This window comes from Canis aureus, chromosome 5, assembly GCF_053574225.1.
Source record: "Canis aureus isolate CA01 chromosome 5, VMU_Caureus_v.1.0, whole genome shotgun sequence".
NCBI lineage: Eukaryota > Metazoa > Chordata > Mammalia > Carnivora > Canidae > Canis > Canis aureus.
In genome coordinates, this window is record NC_135615.1 from 59,615,461 (window position 1) to 59,637,074 (window position 21,614).

The 21,614-nt window shown below is 51.1% G+C and overlaps 1 protein-coding gene across 1 annotated transcript in view; it reads right to left on the bottom strand.

The window, feature by feature from the left end:
* The window catches only part of ADGRG1 (adhesion G protein-coupled receptor G1), a 36,831-nt gene extending 34,937 nt beyond the window's left edge, over positions 1–1,894 (bottom strand). The window contains exon 1 of the mRNA XM_077898287.1: positions 1,840–1,894. The gene's annotated coding sequence lies outside the window, so the exon portion shown is untranslated. The remainder of the gene's footprint in view (positions 1–1,839) is intronic.
* Between the last annotated feature and the right edge of the window lie 19,720 nt (positions 1,895–21,614).

Genomic DNA, 21,614 nt, shown 5'->3' on the forward strand with positions numbered 1-21,614 from the left:
GACTCCAGCCAGAACAGGCCTGGAAGGTCATTCTGGCCACGTTCTTGCCTCTCAGCCGTTAGAAGCCCCCCCCCCCCCCCCCCGAGCCCAGGGCAAGGATAGGCTCTCCCAAGATGAACCAGAAGCTCTGTCCCCACACCCAGGTCCATGCCGGCCAGCCTGGGCCACTCTTGCCACAGGAAACAAGTGCAGGGACGGGCATCTAGAGGCCTGGGTTCCTCAGGGGAGGCCCTAGCCATTGGTAAACATCAGGCCCCCCTTCGTAGCTCAGGGGGTTGGAGCTAGGTGGGCTGGGCGCTGTCTTCCCACTTGGCCTCTGGCGCCAGCAGGACAGCCCCTCCTCAGAGTGACAGTGGGGGAGGGACCACTCCTCCCAAGGGGATCCCGGGTGGGGGAGACCCACTGACTGGGAGACTCCAAACTGCCCTTTGCCCCACTTAGACTCCTCCCAGCATGGTCCCAAAGTCCTTCAAATAGCACCGCAGGGGACCTGACACCACATTGTCCAGCTCTGACTGCCATAGTGTCCCCAGAGCCCAGGGTCTCGGCTTTGGTGGCTGCCGTGTGGCCCACCCCTACTCCTCCACACACACCTCTCGGCGCCCCGCACAGAGCCGTGTGAAGGTGCTGGCCGCCGGAGGCCCACCTGGGCAGAAAGAGGGAGCCTGTTTCCTCACCTGGAACTCCAGCTGCTACCAGTTCTCTTTTTAGCAAAAGAAAGAGCTGGAACTGGACATATTTTGTGGAAAGCCCCAGAGCACCCAGCCTCCTGCCCCGGGAGACACCCCACAACACCCCCCAGAAGCACTGCCTTCTGCACACGCCTGTCTGTCCCAGGAGTCAGGCAGCCGCCGGGGTGTCCCCCTAAGTGCGGGGGCGCAGATGGCACAGGAGGCGTAATGGAGCAGCCGCGAGGGCCACTCATTAGCAAGGGCTGTCTAATTAACAGAGGGAACGTGGGGGGCCCATTTTGCCGCCCACACTCCCCGAGGGAGCCAGGCTGGTGGGGCAGAGCTGGCCAGACGCCAGGCCCCTCCCGGCGGCAGGCGCCCACTTGGGGCTGGCTGGCACGTGGGGCTGGAGGACCAGCAGTGTGGGGGCGGGGGGAGCCCGTGCAGCCCGGCTCTGTTTTCACACCAAGGCCCTCGCCCAGCCCCCTCGGGGTACAGACAGGGACACCAGCCAGGGATGGAAGCTCCTGGCCCTGGAGCCCTGGAGGGACAGGCAGGGCTGGGTCTTCTCCTCCGTGATGGCTCTCCCGGTGTCCTCAGCCACCACAGGACTGTCATCACAGGCAGAGTCCTGTGCTGGCCAGACAGGGCAGGCGTGCCCCCAGGCCTGGGCCCTGTCCCCTCCGCTCAGCTGACCAGGGCAGGCTGCCTTTCTCTTCCTTGTCAGGACAAACAGCCTGGGCCAACCTGCTCCCAAACCGGTTTCCCCTGGGATAACAGGAGGAAACAGGCTCTAGGTGCTGGGGGTCGAAACTGGTGGAGGCACCTGGGGCATGTCTCCTGCCTTCCCATCCAAGCACTGGGGCTCACAGCCTCACCTTGGTCCTCAACCATACATAGCACCCACCTGCCCCAACTCCACCAAAACGACTACCGTGTTAGTGCGCCCCACCCACGCTCAGAGCAGCAACGGAACCCCAGGACACCCAGGGCCTCCAAATCAGCCCAGAACCCCAAGCAGACCAAGGGCCAGGCCTCCCACATGCCCTCAGGGCGTTGAACTAGACCTGAGAGCCTGCCAGGGTCAAGTGGGCCACGCTGGGAGTCAAACTTTGCTAAATTTTCCTGCCCCGTCCTCCACCATAAACAGGGAGCAGCGGCTTCTTACCTCCGAGTCTGGGTAGACCCCTGGTCGGACTGTCTCCTCCCCTCTACCTCCTCCCAGGGCGCACGGGCACCCAGTCTGAGCTTGTCTGGGCAGGCCGCCCCAGGTAAGGCTCCGCCTGCCTGTCGAGCCATTTCCTGCTGGCTGCCACCTCCCCTCCCATTCCTGGATTTCTCTGCAGGGGCTGCCCTGGCCACTTGGGTGCTGAGTGCCCCTTGCCTCAGTCCTCCATGGGATGTTAGCACCTCTGCCAAATGCATGGGCTGCTGGTCCACCCGTGGGCCCTGGATGAGCCTGGAGGAGTCCCTGTTGGAGGTACTGCCCCATATTCCCTCCTGCCGCCTCCCTGAGTTCAGGCCCCACCTGAAGCCTGGGCCCAGGCTTACCTGCTTAGAGGAAAAATAAGTCAGCAGCCCACACCTGGCTGGAGGCTGGCAGTAAAGGGACTGCAGGTGGATGGAGAATGGGGTACCCAGTCTCTACTCTCAGAACATCCAGCCTCCTGCAGGACACAAAGCAGGAACTAAGACAAAAGGACAGGAAGGGGAGCTTCTTCCTCAGGAGGGATTGGGACAGCTGCTCCAGGTACCCCAGGTGGCGCAGAGGCAAGTGGTCCAGGCAGGCCCTGCCCCACCCAAGAGGCTCCCATGGGGTCCCTGGGCACACCCCATCCAGCCTCCTGGATCACTGGCCTCCAGCCTGGTGCCTGGCCAGCCTCTGCCCAGACCCTTTGGTCTCACCTCAGACCAGTAGTTCTCCAAGCCGGGTCTTTTCAAAGTTCTCACAGTCAGGAACCCTCTCCCCCAGGCGTCTTATGATTCCACCCCGTACCCCCAATATCCCCAGTATTGAGGCCCAAAACATCACTTCTTCCAAGAGGCCGTCCAGGCATGGATTCATTCAACAAAGTCTATATCCTTTATTTTTTTTTTAATTTTTATTTATTTATGATAGTCACAGAGAGAGAGAGAGAAGCAGAGACACAGGCAGAGGGAGAAGCAGGCTCCATGCACCGGGAGCCCGACATGGGATTCGATCCCGGGTCTCCAGGATCGCGCCCTGGGCCAAAGGCAGGCGCCAAACCGCTGCGCCACCAGGGATCCCCAAAGTCTATATCCTGTGCCCTGAGAGCCTTCCCTCGCCTCTCCCCACCCCATGTATACCTCCCACAGGCTCCTGGGCACCCCCTTACCTGGGACCCATTTCCAGGGTCAGAATTCTTCCCTTCTTATCTGTGTGCCTGCCAAATCACCAAACCCAAGCCCCAGCACAGGGCCTGGGGCAAAGAAATTCTGGGTGACTGGTGGGTGACGGAGGAAATGTGGGGAGATGAAATGGTTGATGGGCAGGTGGGAAGCCAGACAGGTGATGGACTTGGCCACACATTTAGCACATGCTTATTGAGGGCAATAAGCATGTGCTAAATTGAGGGCATGCTTATTGCATGCTGGGCAATAGGAGCTATAGCAGTGAACAGAACGCAAAAATCTCTGCCCTCTTAGAGCTGGAGAGGGAGATAGAGAATTAATTAATAAGCCAATAAATATGAACTACATCCGGTGGTAAGAACTATGGAGCAACGTCAAACAGGTGGAAGGGAAAGAAAAGAGAGGGCTTGGTTTCAATTCTCTCTGAGCACAGACTGGATGCAGCAAGGGAAGCAGACTGCGCAATGTTTGGAGTGAGGGCATTCTGGTGGCAGGGACAGCACATGCAAAGGCCCGGTGGTGGGTGGGCACTTGGTGTCTAACGAACAAGGAGGAGGTGGGCAGAGCTGAATGAAAGGGTCAAGGTAGACATGAGAGGAGGAAAGTGGAAGGATGGATGGATGGCAAGGGAATGGGGTGGAGCCGGGTCTAGAGGAGTGTTGGAGAAGCCCAATCCAAAGCCTGATCTATTGACCACAGCTCAGACCCACTGGGGTTACTGGTTCCAGTTCACCCCTTCAGCCCTGTTCGCCTGGCAAATTGCCAACTGCTATACCGCCTCTGTTCTGCCCACGGGCAGGCATGCCTGCTCTGCTCAGCAGGAAGCTTCCCCACACCCCCACACCGCCCCCCCATGGGCTGAGCACAGGTGAGGGGCACTAGAGAAACAAACAGGCCTGCAGGAAGACAGCTTGACTCTTAAAGCCCCAGGGTTTACCCCGGGGCCCTGAGAGCTGTACCCGTGGCCCCCACCCTGATGCCACCCACCCTGATAAGGACAGCAAGGGAGTCCCAGTGACTTCCGGGATACCTGTTGGTGACTCCTGTACTCCCAGCACCCAGATTCCGTTCCCCCACCCCACTCTGCTCTCAGGGCCCCTGGCAGTGATATAATCACCAGCTCACCAAGACTAGGCTAGGACTGGAGCCTTGGCTCCACCCTCATTTACTGGTGCACTGGGCAGTTGCTCAACCTCTCTGCGCCTTAGGTCATCTCTTAAATGAGGACATCTGCCTTTGCCCTGCTTGCCTTCCAGAGGAAAAGGGTTGGGGTCAGCAATGTGCCCCACTGGAGAAGGTATCTGTGGAGCATTTGCAGGGCTGGGGCCTCGATCTCCAGGGTGCCCACACACCCCTACGGACTCCTGACTCCACCCTATGAGATAGGAGACACTTTTTAATGTGGGTTTTTTTTTATTTTTATTTATTTATGATAGTCACAGAGAGAGAGAGAGGCAGAGACACAGGCAGAGGGAGAAGCAGGCTCCATGCACCGGGAGCCCGACGTGGGATTCGATCCCGGCTCTCCAGGATCGCGCCCTGGGCCAAAGGCAGGCGCTAAACCGCTGCGCCACCCAGGGATCCCTTTAATGTAGGTTTTAAGGGTAAAGGTGGAAGGTGAGGGTTGGGATCATATTCAGGGGGTCTGATCCAGGACTGGGCCCATTTATCCGTCCTGGGTAAGTCTAGCCTCCCTTTGCTTCCCCCCAGCCCTGCTCAGCGGGGAGCCTCAGGAAATGCAGACTCCTGTATCTAGACAAGAAGGAAGTGTGGAGGGACGCCTGGGTGGCTCAGTGATTGAGCGTCTGCCTTCAGCTCAGGGCATGATCCTGGGGTCCTGGTATCGAGTCCCGCGTGGGGCTGCCTGCGGGGATCCTGCTTCTCCCTCTGCCTGTGTCTGTCATGAATAAATAAATAAAATGTTTAAAAAACAAAAAAAAGGAGGGAAGTGTGGAGAGGCATGAAAGACGACCAGCTCTGACCTCTTGCGCTCTAGTAGGACCACAGGCTCAGCGTCCGCACTTCCTCTGAGAGCTAATACTACCCACAAAGTAAAAAGTGAGCTCCCCATCCCCCGGAGGGGGGAACTAAGGAGGTGTTCAGCTGGGATGTCCCAGAGAAGACACCCACCACCTCCATGGGGAAGACTAAATGGTCTTTAAAATCATTTTCTCCTCACAGGTTAATGCATATGAGCCATCTTTTTACTACTTCATGTTTTTATTCCCTAATCTGACATTTACAGAGTAACTACCAGGTGCCAGGGCTTTATGTTTTGGAAAACACACGGCTGGAGACATAATTGCAACTAGGTGAGGAGCTCTGAGCAGACCCCCTGGGTGCTGGGTGCAGCTCCACTTGCCTTGCTGAGCCTTGCTTTCCTTACCTTCAAAATAGGGGTGATGGAGTATCCATCACGGAGTTGTAAGGATTAAATGAGAAAACGTTCAAAGTGCTATACCAGTAGTGGCTGACCTGCCGATTTAAATTCCTGGCCTTGTAAAGCCCCTTCGGGTTCTTGCTGTTGTGTCTCTGTTGAACGGAGTTGGCCTCTGCTCCTTCCATCAGAATAAGAGCAAAACTTTCCTCCACTGTGACCGTCGAGGAGAAGGTGACCTCCAGGGCCAGAGGTGAGCGTCGGAGCCGGAGCCGCAGCTCTTCAGCCCCCGCTGTCCTCACTGTCCTGGGACGGCCCCGCCTCTCCAGAAAAGAAGTGGAAAGACAGCCAACAGCGTGCCTGCTTCCCAGGAGGAGCCCATCCTCCGCCGCCCACCTCTGGTCACTCTTCCCTTCTAGGTGCTGCCTGTACCTCATCATCCACCTGCACCTCGTCTGGAGATCGGTCCTGAGTCTGCCACTCCCTGGCTGTGTGGTGTAGAGCCCACCTCTGAGCCTCAGCGTTCCCTGTCTGTGAAATGGGAGTAATACAAGGACCCGTCCTATAGTGTTTTCAAACGAATGGCACAAGGAGCCGGGGTAGAAACCGCTCTAAAATGCACCATGCCCACCAAGACTCATTTCACCGTCCCAGCAACTCCGAGGGGTGTCTGCCCCCATTTTACGGATGAGGAGACGGAGGGCAACCCAGAGACTCAGAGCCGATTCATGCAAGCCCATGACTCGATGGCATCAGGCCACACCTTTAGCTTCCGTGACATGTGGGAGCAGTCCTGAGGTAGGCCAGGGGGGCCTCTCCAGATCTGCCCCATGTCAAATTGACTCAGGTCTACCAGGGTTGGTATTGGGGCAACTGAGTCATCTCCTCTTCAGCCAGGCCTCCCCATGTCTCCTCAGAGTCAGCCCTCCTTGTATACAAACCAAACACAGGAAATGGGTACAAATGAAATGTCAAGGCCGTGGGGGCAGGGAGGCTGTGGGTTGAGAACTGCACAGCTCGTGCTGGGTCGGTCTCTGCAAGAAGCATCAGGGGCATCTCATCCAGCCCCAGGGCAGGGCTGGCTTGCCTGTGGGTCTCTTCCCAGGACCTGGTGCTCCTCCTCTCTGCTGACCTCCCCATCCCCTTCTCCCCCTGGAGAAGTTTCACCCACCCCCGCCATGGCCCATTTCAAATGTCCTCTCTTCCAGGAAGCCCTCTTGGACTTATCCCATTCTTTCCTATAGGAAGTTAGCCTCTGAGCCTCTGAATCGTAAAAGTCCTGCATTTTACCTTCAAGAACACTAACATCCAACTCTCGAGAGCACCTCGGTGTATGCTAGGCCCTTTCCTAAAAACTGAATGGCTTGACTCATTTAATCCCCATAGCAATCCTATGAAGGAGGTACTGTTATTACAGAAGAGAGACTGGGGCCCAAAGAGATTTAGTAACCTGTGCTAGAGCACATTGCCAGTTAGTGCCAGTCAGGACTTGAACCTGCAGCTCTGTTGGACCTCGGTTTATCTCTATGTTGTGCAGCTCCGCAGAAAATGTATTTCATTCATTCATTCAACAAACATGTTCTAAGTGTCCACTGGGTGCCAGGCCTCACACTGCTGTTTGTGAATGGGAGATAGACACCACCCCTGCCTTCATGGAGCTTATAGTTTGATGGAATGAGGGATTAAAAAAATCAATGAAGTAATAAATTAAGTGATTCACTAAGTATGAAGATAAATAATGACATATAACATAAGGACAATGAAGAAAGCAAATAAAAAAACAAAAGGGCAAAGATGGCATGCAACAGGGAACCTGCTTTAGCCAGGTAACCAAGGAAGTCTTCTTGGAGAGGGTGACACTTGTAACAAGGTCCTAATGGATAAAGAGGAGCCAGCCTTGGAAGGAGTGAGCCTGGGGCATAAGGAACAGCATATGCAAAGGCCTGAAGAGGGGAATGAGCTCAGAGTGTTGGGGAACTAGGCTGCTGGTAAGTGTGGCTGGAGCAGGAAGACAAGAGGAATGAGGCTGAAGAGCAGCACTGTGAAGACAGGGATGGAGGTGCCATCTTGGTTCCCGGGCAGTGAGGGGGGGGGGGTGCCATGGGTGGATTTAAACAGGGGGATGAAGGGATCAATATATATTTCAGAGAGTAGCTGAACAACTAGACTCTGCCCTGATTAGGTCAAGGCTATTGGTCAAGGCTGGGTCAAGCTTCAGCTGCTAACACCACAAGGTCCTAACAGAGAGAGGTACCAGGCACCAAGCAGGAACCCTACAGATGTACCCTGGGCAGAGAGTAGGGCAGCCCTGCACCCTGTCCGGGACTCTGGTCTACCCTCAGAGCTGGAAGCAGGCCATCTGCCCGTCCATCAGGCAGTGTGTCTGTCCATCTACCCATTAGCCCTCTGAAGCCTTGGGTCTGGAGCCGGCCTTCCATCCCTCTCCAGGGGTGAGCTCTCTGAGTGTTGTTAGGACATGAACAGTGATATTGTCACTGACACTGCTGAGACAAAAGTGAAATGACAAAGACATGTCAGAACTTCACTTATTCATCAAGGACGTGGGTGATTTTCTACAGAATTGGACAATAGCCTGCAAGCCCTAGAATCCTTGCTGACTCAGATAATGGCTTTGGAATGCACTGCCGAAGGGGATCATAGTTTTCAGCCTTTTGTGCTGTTCAGGATGTAGTGACCACAGACACGACACACTGGGAGAAATGTGCCTCATCACCATTTTCTCCGCCACTGTCTTACGTCTATCTACACAACCAACAAAACAGTAACTCAAGGGCTGATGTGTAGCATTTGCAGGTCTCCATGGTCTAAGGGCTCACACGTGGCCAGTTCCAGGATATGAGCATTGAACGTGGACTTGGGACAAGACGTGCCGCAGCTCAGTGCTCTGTGGTCTTCTAGCTATACCACTACCAGTGACATCAATAATCTCAGAACCGGTGATCTATGTGCTGGGGCTGCCACAACACGGGACCATAGACTGGGTGGCTTCAGCAACAGAAATGTATTGTCCCAGGGGCACCTGGGTGGCTCAGTGGTTGAGCGTCTGCCTTTGACTCAGGGCATGATCCCGAAGTCCCGGGATCGAGTCCCATGTCAGACTCCTTACATGGAGTCTGCTTCTCCTGTCTCTGCCTCTCTCTGTGTCTCTCATGAATAAATAAATAAAATCTTAAAAAAAAAAAAAAAAAAAAGGAAAAAAAGAAAGAAATATATTGTCCCAGAGCTCTGCAGGCTGACAGTCCAAGAGCAAGGTAGAATTGCTTCCTTCTAAGGGCTGTGAGGGGGGGTCTGTTGCATACTCTCCCCTCCCTTTAGGATTGGCCATCTTTGGCCTTTTTTGGCTTCTAGAAGCATCTCCCTGATTTCCACCTTCATCTTCAGGTGACATTCACCCCATGTATCTATATCCACATTCCCCTCTGTTATAAGACACCAGTCCTACTGGATTAGGGCCTACCCTAAAGACCTCATAATAGGGGCACATGGGTGGCTCAGTGGTTGAGCATCTGCCTTCAGCTCAGGGCATGATCAAGTCCCGCATCGGGCTCCCCACAGGGAGCCTGCTTCTCCCTCTGCCTGTGTCTCTGCCTCTCTCTGTGTCTCTCATGAATAAATGAATAAAATCTTTAAAAAATAAATAAATAAAGCTCTGCATCCCAGGAAACCAGGACAAACTGAGACACTTGGCCACTCTCTCCTCATGTGCCATGACCAAAATAAAAGTGCTTTTTAATGCTAAATTTGGTGAAAATAAGCAGAAAGAGAAGGTGATGTCTCTCCCTGTTTCAGGAGTTTATTTGTCTGCTCTGAGGTAGGGTGGGTCCCGGGGCTACTCAGAAATGCTCTGTAGAGAGTGAACGATGGTGTTGCTTTTGTGTTTCTAGGTCAAGCCAGTTCTAGATCTAGGCATGGATGTGAGAAATGGAAAAGCCACTTTGAGGAGTTCGGTAAGTGCGGGACCCCGGAGCTGGCTCACATCTTAGCTCTATCGCATACTAGCTGTGTGACCTTGGGGAGGTGGCCTAGCAGCCCTGTGCCCCGGTTTACCCATCTGTACCCGTTCCTACTTCATGGGTGTCTGACACGTAGCATGCACTTAGGTAGTGCGGCTGGGGAGCAAAGCCCGCTGTTCAGATTGTGGGTGTTTCTTTCAATTTTAGAGTTTTTTTCCATAATGGTTGTTCTAATGTAGTTGGTACAATAAAAACAACAAAATGAAACCCCTTGGTACCTATGTACATCAATGTATATAAATAGAGCCCAAAACCAAATGTTGGACTGTGGCAGAGGGCGCGGTGGGGGGATGCTCCCCGGACGCTGTGGCTGGCCCCAAAGTGTGCAACTCCTGTGGTGTATGTTCAGAACAGCTGACAGGAGAAGCAACTGGTGCCTCTCTGAAGTTCCTAACCCGCGTCAGAACTGAAGCCTGAGAAGGCAACTCCACTGGAGGAAACGGGAGTGCAGGGGCGCAGCTCCTGAATCAGAGAGGGTGTCGTGTTTGCGGGGCAGCCCAGCACGGCACGGCGCAGGTGCACTTCCACAGCTAGCACGGATTCTCGTCCTTGTCTGCAGCAGCTGATGGCAGGAGCTACAAACGTAGGGCCCAGGGGGGCCGGGCAAGCCAGTGAGAGCGGGTGGGAGGCGGGGCGGGGAGAGCACGGGCCATCCTGGGGAGTGATGCTCAACTCCAACCCTCCGTCAGTGAAGGGCTTTGGCTCAGGGAAGGCTGATCCTACAGTGTTTCAAGAGAAGCCAGAAATAGGATTTTTATGTGAAAATTTAAAAGGTTAAAAGTCAAGAATGAATTTGAATGGATTTAAAGCCCTTTGAAAATGGGTCAAAACCTGTTTGGGGACAGACACCACCCATGGCCCTCCAGCTGACAACTTCTGGATTCCAGGTCAGATATTTTGGGTGTTTGCCAATAGCCACTTGTCCCTCCTAGAGGAATAGAGCCTCAGCTTTTCAAGGGCCTCGTGGTTCCTCAGAATATCATCCTCTGGTTTCCCTTCCTGCTAAGTGTGGCCACGGGACCAAGTGCCTCCACCTGCCCGATATGGAGATCTCAGGATAAAGGCTAACGTCCATCTGTCAGTCCGTCCCTCCGTGGGCCAGGGCTGCTCCAAACAGCCCCCTGCATTAACTCCTTAGTGTTCACAACAGCCCTCCGACGTGGACACTGGTGTTACCCACTTTGTCCAGATGAGGAAACCGAGGCTGGCGCCCACACTCACACCACCAGAGAGGAACAAGGCCAGGGCTCTCCCCAGGCAGACCCGCCTTGCTATCCCTGTAGGTCCTGACACCCCAGCAGAGCGTGGGCTTGGGCACATGCTCTCCAGTGCCCAGAACAGAACCCGGCCCAACCCAGGAACACCCCGCCCCCCGACTGAGGGGGCCAGGGGAGCACAGCAGACAAGATCTGAGACTCTAGAGCCCCAAAGACAAGCAGTTGGTCACCGGTGAGCCTCCCGAGCCCCAGTGTCCTCATCTCTCAAGTGGCCACAGCAGGAGCACCCACCTGGCAGGAATGAAGGGGCGTGCAAAGCGCTGAGCCCAGGGCCCGCCAGGGTCTGAGGCCAGGGGAGGCCCAGGACGTTCTAGCTCAGGCCGAGCCTACAGGGAGCCAGGGAGAGTCTGGGGCCGGAGGGGCCTGGCCAGGTGCCTCGGCCCACCTATGCCAGGGCAGGCTGGCACCGGGCAGGACCCCCAAACTGTGCGTCTCAAGCTCCTCCCACACCCCCGGCCCCTCCCCTCTCCCCAGCAGTCCAAGCCTCACCCCAGAATCTGCAGGGCTCCCCGAGGGCCTCAAGGAACACCCGGTGAGGCTTGAGGACCCGACTGTGGAGGGCTAGCCTGGAGAGGTGGGGCCTGGCCGCCCCTCCCCTCTGTTGAGGGGCCCCTTTGTGCCAGGCCTGCCCCCTCCCCACCTGCCATCTGCCTGGTCCCTAGGCCCCTGGTTCCCTGAATGCTGGGTTTGCTCACGTGATGCCCCCCATCTGCTGAGAGTCAGAAGGCAGGGTCTGGGGGTGCCGGTGGGGAGGGGTGGCGCTGGGGCCTGGGGCCGTGCTGCCACATTTCCCCACCTCCCTACCTGCACCCCCGATGCCCCCACTGCCTCCCCCACGCCCTCCCCCAGAGCCCTGCCCCTACCTCCTCACCCCTGCCATGTAGAAGCCCACCTGTACCTGCATCCCTGGAAGGGGCTCCTCAGCCACCCCCACACGCAGCCCTAGCTGAGGTCAGAGACCTGTGGCCTGGCTCAGCTGGAGTGTGGTCCATGGGGCCCCCTGCATGGCTGTGCCTGCCTCCCCTCCCGCCTTTGCCGTGCCGGGCCCGCGAGGAAGGCCATCCTGAAGGCAGGCACACACAGACCCTGCCTCTTTAATCGGCCATCCCTCTGGCAGGGTGGCCACCACCCCTCTGCCCCCACAGCCGTGAAGCTGCCTCTGCCCTGAATTTCCTCACTGACCCCACTCAGCCTGCTTCTCTCCAGACTAAACAGGTCTTTAGTAGACCTGGACTCCTATGTACTCATCCCAAGGTTGCTGTTGACCTCTGGCAAATCACTGCCCTCTCTGGGCTCCCCTCCTTTCCAGACCAAATACCTGCTGCCACAGTTTCTGATTTAATTGGTTTGGGATGGTGCCATATTGGTAATTTTTTTCCAAGCCTCTCCGGCCAGGTGACTTCAGTGTCAAGGAATGGGAGAGTGGTGTTTTCTTTCTAAGGGTCTTGGGTATCAGGCAACCACTAGCCTCAATCACCGGTTCAGCCTTTCCACCGGAGGAGTCAGGTACATGGGAGCAGTGATCTGGAAGGCAGAGGCCCCAAAGGGTCAAAGTCTAGTCTTCTCGGTGGTAGAGAATGAAACCCTCGGCTGGCCAAGCACCAGGAGGCTGCACCTGCCACTCCGTAAACACACCTGCTCCCGCCTCTGAGCAGGGGGACACCTCCGGATGGCCTCCTGCGGGCACTCAGCCAGGGTCACTCCACTCCGGCCATGCTGAGCCTCCGCCAGAGGGAGGTGGCCAGGAGTGTACCACTGTCATCCATGGGGTGGGCCACAGGGCGTCACCGAAACAGCCAGGCCCTGGAGATGCACACACCAGGGGTCCAGTACCCCCCATAACCATCTTGAAGCAGCCTTTTTAGACTTTGAGCCTCAATAGGCCTCGACTTAGCAACAGTGGGATGAGGTGCCCACCCCAGGGTCCAGCCTAGAGTCAGAGCAGCAAACAGCATCATAACAGGAAAAGAAAGAAAAAAAGAGAAGCTAATTTTACTTTTTTCCAATGCTTGCAGAAGTCAATAGATACTATCCATGGTTAATAAATCAAAAAATAGCTGTATAAGCATGTTATTTATTGCACTGAGGCAACCACCACATGAACTGAAACTGTTAGAGTGGTTGCCTCTGAGGGGAGCGTTTGCAGGAAACTGGGACTTTTGATAAGGCTTTTTTACCAGTTTGCATTTTTTAATGTTTATTTATTGTAAGTATTTATTAAAAGCAACTCAGCCTGTTCAGTGTTGTTTTGAGAGGTCACCATTGCTAACAGAAGTACTGGGGCTTTTAAGGCCAAAATAAGATCAAGTGCTCCAGCTGCAGAGTCAGGCTGCTGCCGGGGTTCAAATCCCCACTCTGCAACTGACCAGCTGTGCCACCTTGGACAAGTAACTTAATCACTGGGCCTCAGTTTCCTTTTCTATAGAATAGCAATGATAATAACCCCATGTAGCTGGCATGCACAGCAAGCACTCCATTTTTTGAGCCATTATTACTTTATATATACCTGCAACTCATATTTGCAATTGTTTCACAAACACACGATTATCATGCCATACATAGTTATTGCAACTTGCTTTCTTTTCTCTTGCCACAATATAATGGGTATCATTCCAGATCAGTACGCAGGGTTCTATTTCATTCTTTCAAAGTGCTGCAAGAATCCTGTTGCACCAAATAGAAAATTCTTTTTCCATAACCCCCTTTTGAAGGAAACATAGGCAGTTTCCAATTTTTAGTAAAATATGCTTTGTAAGAATTAAGACATACGTATTTGGGGGCACACAGAAGTAGCTTCGGCTGACAGATTTCTAAGAGAGAGATTGCTGGGTTGAATTGCACAGGGTTTATGCAGTTCAAACTTTTATAGATACTGCTTAACTGTAGCAGCTATACTTCAGAGTTCTACCTTAAGGGGTGCCTGGGTGGCTCAATTGGCTGGCGGCTCAGTCAAGATCAGGGTCCTGGGCTCCCTGCTCAGCAGGAAGTCTGCTTCTCCCTCTCCTTCTGCCCCCCACCCCCCACCCCACAGTCTCATGTGCTCGCTCCCAAATAAATGAAATAAATAAATAAATCTTAAAAATAAAACGTAGTACCAAGTAGGTTCCCACCAATACTGGAGAAAAGTGCCTGTTTTCCCCTACCCACATCAATGTTTTTTAACCTTTGCTAATCCAGAGAGGGGTGACATTATTGTTTTAACATCCCTGTCTGTAATTGTGAAGGAAATCAAACACTTTTTCCTAACTTCATTATCCATTCGTATCTCTTCTTGCATGAAACAAATTTCATATCCTTTACCCATTTTTATTTTTTTTAAGATTTTGTTTATTTATTCATAGGAGAAATGGAGAGAGACAGAGACACACAGGCAGAGGGAGAAGCAGTGTCCCCACGGGAGACCGATGTGGGACTCGATCCCAGGACCCCGGGATCACAACCCGAGCCAAAGACTGATGCTCAACCACTGAGCCACCCAGGCGCCCCACCTTCGTGCATTTTTAATTGGCCTTTTTGTCACTTTGTTATTGATTTATAGGACCTCTTTGCATTTCAAAATCCTTAATTCTTTAATACATAGGAGGCAATATTTTCTGGTGGTCTACTGCATGCCTTTTAGCTAAATTCTTGGTGTCTTTGGTCATAGAAAGTGTTCCATTATTATATAGTCAAAGGTAACGTTCCTTTATGATCTCTAGGTTTCATGTCTTGGCTGCTTCTAGTTAGAATTTATTTTTTAAAATCTCCGCTATTTTCATTTAATACTCTCACAGTTCTTGTTTAACACTGAATCCATCCGTTATCCATGTGGACTGTTCGTGTATGTGTATATGATATGAGACAGGGATCTAATTTTATTTCCTTCTAAATGGAGGGCCAGTTGTCCCAAGACCATTTACTAATTAATCCATAATTTCCTGGCTGACTTGTGATATCCCTTTGCCACATGTAACTCTGACATCTTAAGCACCCTTGCTGTGACTAGCACACGGAAGAGCTCTATAAATGTTGGTTTGGGGAGCAGCTAAAATGACAGCTGAGTGGGAAGCAGCATACACAATAGTGCAGGGAAGTATAGGCCTCAGAACTCAAATGTGACAACAAATATGAGTGGCTCCTGACATAAATGAATATTTGTGGCTTTGGTTTTGATTTTGCGTTCAAAACAGCTTTATTTACTTATGAACCAAATTTCACATTAAAATTTCATTTGAAATGTACAGATTGATGACAAATGCATACACTCATGTAACAAACACCCCAGTCAAGATATCTTCATCTTCATCTTTTCAGAAAGTTCCTTCATGCCCCCTTTGCAGGCAACCTCCCTTCCATTCCCATCCCAGGCAACCATGATTCTTTTTAAACAGTGTGCATGTAGCACACTGATAACATTTGCAGAAAAATAAATACCCCACAGCAGCATAAGCCTGTTGGCTCAGGAGGAAGGCCAACTTCCCCTCTGGGAAAGGACTTCTCTCTTGGGGCTGACAAACTCCTCCCTGAACCTGTGTGGTTAAGAAGGGAGGGGGTAACCCAGACCCAGTCGCCCTAACTTCCGGCAGGCAAGTTCATTCTCAGTTTTTTCCAAATCTAGAAATCAAATCTGCCAAATATCTACCTAATATTTTCTTTAAGATCTATAGATTTTTTTTAATGTGATCCAAAATGGCAGATTTTAAAGGAAGGCACAATATCCCTGTGTTCAATAACCAGAGTCACATGCCATCATTACAGGCTATGCATGAAACTAGGGGTGCCTGGCTGGCTCCATCAGTAAAGCATGAGCTCTTGATCTCAGGGTTGTAAGTTCAAGCCCCAAGTTGGGTGTAAAGATTTGAAAATAAAATCTATAAATAAATAAATAAATAAATAAATAAATAAATAAATAGTCTATGCATGAAACTAAAAACTAAAATCAAAAATTAATCTCCCTATGCCATCCAAAACCACATTAACATTGCCTTATGGGGAGAACCACAGACAAAGAGGTAGTGAGTAGCAGAGAAAAGATCGGGAACTTGAAAATTGGGGCTGGTAGTTTGAGAGGCAGGAGTGTAGCTGGAGGAGACAAGTCAGCCTCAGTGTGTCTGAGGGCCTGAGGGCTTCCTTCATCTCTAAAGCCATGAAGCTGCTTTGAGAACATATTTGAGTCCAAACAAGTCTTCCCTGCCAGGCCATGAGGGAGTCCCAGCGACAGCCCCTTAGCTCACAGGTTCTGGAGTCTTCTATCCATGAAAGGAAATTTGTATTTGGGGGGCCACTCAAAGGGAAGACAACCTTTGAAGTCAGACCCACCGGGATCCATTTGTACTTAGTTCTGTGACCCTGGAGGGAGAGAGGAGCTTTTCTGAGCCTCGCTATCTTCGGGGAAAATGAGCATCATAATAGGACTTCACTGTAAGAAGTGGAAGAGCTGGGGTTTGCAACCCACACCACTGGGCACAGCTCCGACTCTCTATAAATGATAGCCAGTTACATTTCATTTCCTCCTAAGATCTTGGAGGATGCAAATCCACACATATCAGCCTTTGTCCAAGTGACTAAGTGGTTAATAAAATCAGTTCCTGTTGAAAGAAGTGGCTCTGGAAGTCAGCAGCTTTATTAATTAATTGCTCGTTAAGGTCTTCCTGTTTTGCTAATGGAAGCAATTAGCTGCCTGCAGACTGGTGGCCCTAACTAAATGATAAGTAATTTCGGGGTTGGCCTGGAGGCCCGGCAGGATATGGGTGTAGGGCCCCCCCACCCTTGCCCACTCCAGGAGGGGAGCTCCAGCATCTGCTCTGGAACCTCAGCCAAGGCCTCTTCTGAGTTCTGGCTCCTTCTAGGGTGGAGGCCTGGGAGTCCTGAGGCGGGGGTGGGGGGGGTGGGGGGGCGGAGAGGGCCATCAGTGGGGTGGGAATTGCTTTTTGCATTACAGAGCACAGATGCTATGCCAGGCCCTGATAATCCTACCAGCTCTGCCAAGAGGGAGCTGCTCTCCCTGCACAGGTGAGGAGCACTGGCACTCAGAGAGGTCAGACAAGAGAGTGGCTGAGCAGCGGTCCCTGTGCTCACACTCTGCACAGCCTTTGCCCTGCGGTGAGGGCGGGTGGAGATTAGGGCCGCGTGCTTGTGCTAGGAGGGACAGGCACACATACCTGGTGAGCAGGCTGGGTGGAGCCTTTAGCCACCTTCTCCCCCATCCCATTTCTTTCATGGGCGACTGACGTCCTGAGAAAGGTGGGAACCAATTCGAGGCTTGGAGTGCAAGGTCAGACCCACAGGTGTCATGTGTCAGCTCAGGGCAGTCTAGGTGGAGCAGGTCTCAGATGTCCAAAGAAGGCCTGCCTTCAGAGGGCTGCAGCAAATTCTCATCCCCAGGTGTCAGCCATTGCCTGTCCCTCCCCCGTGGGAAACTGCTTGCCCAAGCCAGTTGTTGGGTAACACCTTCTCAGATGCTATAGGTGTGATAGCAGTTGGTTTGAGGCAAGTTCTCAAGCCTGTGGATTCCAAGAAGACAGCTTCAACAATCATTCCACTGCACATCCCCAGCCCTGTGGGGCCTCAAGTAAACTTTAAGAACTGCTATGCCCAAACCTCCTAGCACAAGCCTGGGGGCTTGTTCATAATATCCCTCACCAGTCAGATGGAGCTGGAGGATGGGGGGAGGGATGACTGGCCCTTCCTCTTGGTTCACCAACAGAGAAACCAAGGCCCAGAGAGAGAACACACCAGACCACAGTCCCACGACCAGTCACTAGTGGCAGAGCTGAGCTAGCACCCTGGAATGCTGCTTTCTAGATCAGGGAGCCAGTGGCCTGCTAGGTGGTCCTGGTCCTGGCTGAATCTCCACCCTCTCTGGGCCTCCGTCTCTCATCTATTAAATGAAGGGACTGTACTATATGAACAGAGCAAGAACAACCATAATACTGTGTCCATGATTCCAGTTGACCTGCATGAGACAGTTTTTATCATCCCATTTTTAAATAAGATTTTATTTATTTATTTATTTGATAGAGAGAGTACAAGCAGGGGGAGAGGCAAGCAGAGGGAGAGGGAGAAGCAGGCTCCTAGATGAGCAGGGAGCCTGATGCAGGGCTTGATCCCAAGGCTCTAGGATCAAGACTTGAGCTGAAGGCAGACACTTAACTGATTGAGCCACCAGGTGTGCCCGTATCATCCCATTTTTTAGAGCAGATTTTATACTGCCAATTATGTACCAAGCACATTTCTTAAGGGCATTGCTATTATTAACATGTTTGTTCTCCTACCAACTCCATGATTTAGTTACCATTATGATCATGCCCATATTGCAGATCTGGAAATTCAGGCATGGAAAGGTTAGGTAACTTGCCTAAGGTCGCATAACTCCTACACAGGGGCTGGGATTTCCACTGACCAGCCTGGCTTCAAAGTCCATGTTCTTAATCAGCCCACCATCCTGCCCCCATTTCATGAATTCTCCACCAAAAAGGAGGCAGGAGGTCCTTAGGGTAGCCATTTGGGAGACAGGTGGACATAGGAGAGGTAATTGATAGATGTGCCAGGAGCTTGGGAGTCAGCCTTCACCTTCCCACCTTCCTGAGGAAAGGCAGGCATCCGTCTATGGTATGTAGCTCACTTCTGCTCTCACCAGCTCAGAGGACACAGCACCCTGGCAATGGGGCATGGAAGTGATGGCAAGTTGTAGGCTGGACATGTGTAGAAACTAGCATTATAAAGAGAATAGTTTCTTTTATGCAATTCAACATGAAATGAGCATCTGATGAATATGTCCCCTCTGACCTTCAAACTGCTAACCTAGAATCTATAGTCATTCTTGAAACATCTTTCAAGAATGAAGGCAAAATAAATTTTGTTAACTTTGTTCTGGTAAGCAAAAACTGAGAGAGTTCATTACCAGCAAACGCTCCCTAAAGAAAATTCCAAAACATTACTTGAGTCATCAGGAAAATGACTGAGATTGAAGGCTAGAAATATGGTAACAGAATAAGGAGTAGAGAAAGTGATACGTATGTGGACAATGTACAAAAACATTGGCTGTATAAAACAGTAATGATAGTAATGACAAACTCTAGTGAGGTTTAAAATACAATGAAAATACCAGACAAGATAACATATAAATTGAGAAATGAGTAGAATCAAAATGTTTTAACATCAATGTTACCCAGGGGAAAAGGAAAGGTTTTGATTATTTTTAGCTTTGATAAATTAGGTGTGCACGTTATAATTTCTAGGATAGACACTAATATATAAGTGTCATGACACAATGGCCCATGGACCAAATCCAGCTTGCAGCCTGTTTTTATATGGCTTACAAGCCAAGATGCTTCCTACATATTAAAAGAGTCGTAAAAAATAAATAAACAAACAAACAAACAAATAAATAAATAAATAAATAAATAAATAGTTGTAAAAATCCAAACCAAATGGAGTGCCTGGGTGGCTCAGCAGTTAAGCATCTGCCTTCAGCTCAGGTCATGATCCCAGGGTCCCAGGATCAAGCCCCACATCAGGCTCTCTGCTCAGTGGGGAGTCAGATTCTCCCTCTACCCGGCACCCCACTTGTGCTCTCTCTCTCACACACTCTCTCTCAAATAAAATCTTTAAAAAAAATCCAAACAAACAATATGTGACAGGCTATGGTGTGCAAATCCTAAAATATTTATTATCTGAACCTTTACAGAGGAAGGCTGCTGGCCATTGCGCTGAAGGAATAGCGACAGTACAATTGACCCTTGAACGACACAGGCTTGAACCGCATGGATTCACTTATGTACGGGTTTTGTAATAGTACAGGACTATAAATGCATTTTCCTTTCCTTATGATTTTCTTAATAACATTTTCTTTTCTCTAGCTTCCTTTATGGTCAGACTACAGTATTATATAATACATATAACAAAGTATGTGTTCATCAACAATGTACATTATTGATAAGGCTTCCAGGCAGCAGCAGGCTATTAGTAAAGTTTTTAGGGAGTCAAAATGTGGATTTTTAATGTGGATTTTCAACTACCCCAGGATTGACACTCCTAACCCCAGCGTGTTCAAAGGCCAACTAAATAGCATTTCAAACTAGTGAAAGGAATCAAATGAAATGATAAAATATAAGCAATTTTTTGACAGCCAAAAGGAAGAGAGAGAAAGAATAGGATAAGTAAGGTGATAGATTTAATTCCAAATATTTATAGTAGGTATATATTACATATACACTTACCCATATATATAGGTAAATATGTATCTATGTAATATAAATAAATGTAAATACACACACACATAAATGTATAAATATATAAAATTTGCACTAATTATAAGTGGGCTAGATGCCCCCAGTTAAAAGGCAATGAATGAACATAAATAGAACACTGCACACAACAATTACAAAATACCCATTTCACACACCTCAAGAACATGTATAAACATGGCTCATACTGTAGGACATAAAGCAAATCGCAGTGAATTCCAAGACTTTAAATCATTCAGATAATGTATTCCTGACCCCAGTGTAATTAAGCTGGACAACAATAAAAAGTATATCTGGGAAATCCCCATTATTTGGAAATTTTAATGACACACTTCTTCATAACATATAGGTCAAAGAAGAAATTGTAATTAAAAAATAAAAATACTTCTAACTGAACACCAATGAAAATAACATATATTAAAACCTATAGTGGGGGTTCTGGGTGGTGCAACTGGTTTGGTGATCAACTCTTGGTTTCCGCTCAGGTTGTGATCTCGGGGTCATGAAATTGAGCCAGATTGGGACTCTGCACTCCAAGCAGAATCTGCTTGGGATTCTCTCTCCCTCACCCTTTGCCTCTCCCCACTCCCCACATGCACTTTCCCTCTTTAAAATAGGCAGATAGGCCTTTGCCCAGACCCCTCTGGCTCCTCCCACAGCCTCCTACAGCCTCCCCCATCAGGCCCTGCTCTTGGACCTACCATGCCTGCTTCTGAGCCTCACCCTGCAGAGCTGCTTCTCCAGCGTTCCTAGCAGGTTCCCCTGGCCTCTACCCTGCAGGCTGTTGGGTCTACAGGGTCCTGCCTCTTGGGTAAGACCCCTACAGGTACCCTGCCTCCCTGCTAAGGAAGGACCAAAGGACCAAAATTCCCTGGGATCCTCATGCTCCTGACTCCTCTTCAGTCCCAGCACTCTAGGCAGATCTGCTTCTACTCCAGGACTGGGGACAAGAGAAGCCATCCGGTGCCTGGTGTCTGGTGTCTGGTACCCCCTTGCTTGGACAGGTTGAGGCATGAAGCATCTTGAAATTTGAGCTGAGATGGGCCTGCCTCTCACTAAGATGGGGGAGGCTGGACCCGGGAAGGGCCTAAGGACACCAGACTCAGGGTCCAGAGAGTGCAGCCAATATGACTCACTTAGACATGGGGTGGATGGGGGAACATCAACCCTTGTTGTGAGGGCAACATCCCTGTAAGGGTCCAGTCCAGGAAGTGAGGCTGGGTCCAGACCCCAGCAGCTGTGCACAGGAGTTGGTTCCAGCCCCAGCAATTACAGGTGGTAAGAGAGGGGCAGAAAGGGCATGTTTGAGCCCACTAGGCAGGATAGAGTTTAGGATTGGCCGGACAGGTCCAGTACTCCACTCATGCATCCCGCATCTGGCCTCTGTAACTTATTGGTGCCCTCTCTTCCCCATCTCCACCATCTTTGTCTTCTCTTCTCTGCACCATTGAACAGGCTTCCCACTGCTTTCCTTGCCCAGCTTCTCTATAAAGGGCTGTAGTTCTGAGGGGTCCTGGCCTTGGAGCAATTAATGTCACCTCCACTGCCTGTCTTGCTGGTATCACGACCTTGTTCCTTGGTTCCTCCCTCCTATCCCCCTTCCCATTTATCCCACAACTTCCTTTATTCTGCCATGCCAAGCCCAAGGGGCCCCC